The sequence below is a fragment of the Octodon degus genome, unplaced genomic scaffold, assembly GCF_000260255.1.
Source record: "Octodon degus isolate 3935 unplaced genomic scaffold, OctDeg1.0 scaffold00078, whole genome shotgun sequence".
Classification (NCBI taxonomy): Eukaryota; Metazoa; Chordata; class Mammalia; order Rodentia; family Octodontidae; genus Octodon; species Octodon degus.
Window position 1 is genome coordinate 7,638,163 of NW_004524654.1, and position 1,783 is coordinate 7,639,945.

Here is a 1,783-nt window from a genome sequence, read left to right on the forward strand (position 1 = left end):
TTTGTGGAACCGGGGATTGAACTCAGATCCTTGCATTTGCCAGTCAAGCGCTTATCCTACTGAGCCATCTCCCCGGCCCAAGGATAGTTTTTTTTGTTTGTTTGTTTGTTGTTTTTTTTTTGCGGAACTGGGGATTGAACTCAGGTCTTTGTCCTTGCCAGGCAAGGGCTTATTCTACTGAGCCATCTCCCCAGCACCCCCAATTCAATCTTTTTTGTAGCCTATCAGTAAAAAAATTCAAATTGCTTTTTCTCTCCCTTAACCCACTTCTATTTTGATGTCACTCATTTAAAACTCTAGGCAACTAGATCTCTCAATTTCAGAAGCACATCGCCTTTGTTAAAGTGGCGTGAAAACTCTCCACAAATTCCTGTGATGTATCTTCCAGGGCTCATTTATACAGCCTGGGTTGCTAATTAGGAGGCACTTTCAGACTTTCTGTTTCTGGTCCAGGTTGAAATGGAACTTGCTAGACTGTAAGAAGATGCAGTCATTTATATACGTACATGCCAATTTAGAAAGTCCATATTCTTCATGGACAAAAGAGCATCCTGAAAGAGAATTATGGCTTTATAAAAGCTTTCATAGAATTTGTGATTATTATGGTTTCACTCTATTCCAATTTGTCTTTACATCTATGCCCTTCACATACAAATATATACTTCAAAATGTTTTCCATATTTGGGAATCCAAGGATTCTGTGTGTGATATAGCTTACCCTTAGATGTTCTGAATGTTCATTTTTGCATAAGACTTTAGTCCCCATGAAGATACTTCTCTAGCAATCCGAGGTCACTAACTTTCCTTCCTGGTCAATAAAACACTTCTACTTACCAGAATAGACAGAGCATAGAAATCTCATTATGGTTCATACGAGTCTGATTTTATCAATTAGGTACTTTAAGGCGGCTGCCTTTTGTGATAGTTGCTGATCCACTTGGGGAAAATGACAGTTCATATAATTAGCATCACAGAAACATTTCCTGACAAATTTCTGAGACCAGATGACTCATTCACGCTCGCAGCAGCTATTTCAAACTTCCCAAGTCTCTGACCGCTCCTTCCTACCCTCTCACTGGCAGCACTAACCTTACCTCCTACAGTATAGAGGGAACAGAAGTCCCGTCTTCTCAGTTTGAAACATGTAATTCTATTGCTGCTGCTTTGTTACAATAAAGCGCTTATCTTTACTGCTTTTTACGGTTAATCCCTCTTTCCTAATTTAGATTCATTTTCTGTTTCCTCCTTCTAAGGAACATTACACACCAATTATCCTTTTTGTTTTTTGTATAGTTGATCTCTTTCTCTCTCATTAGATCGCTTCTGAGTGAGCAATCATTTTGTGTTCACACTGAAAAAAAAAAAAAATCTGCCTGAGGGTGACAACAGAAAAACAAAAGGATTAAAGGACACTGATGACATCGCAGAACCACTGCACCGCTGAGAACTGCCGTCCTCTATCCTTATTCCTATGTGAAAAAAGTAGTCTTGTACAGTAAGGCCCTGCCATCTGATTCTGTCCTGTGTCCCCAGCGATTCCCACCCGAGGCCCTCGCCTTCCCTGTCTCTCCGCCCCCACCACCCCCGCCGGCCCCCCAGCCCCCCACTCCCCAGCTCTGACTGTCTGGCTGCCGGCTACTTAAGGCGTGTCGCTCGCCAGTGACCTACTTGTTGTGAAATCCAGGGAACATTTTTCAATTCTTGTGTTACTTAACCTCTCAGCAGCGTTTGACTCAGTTGTCCTCGTCCTCCTTTTCTGAAATGCTCTTTCCAGAGCTCCCAT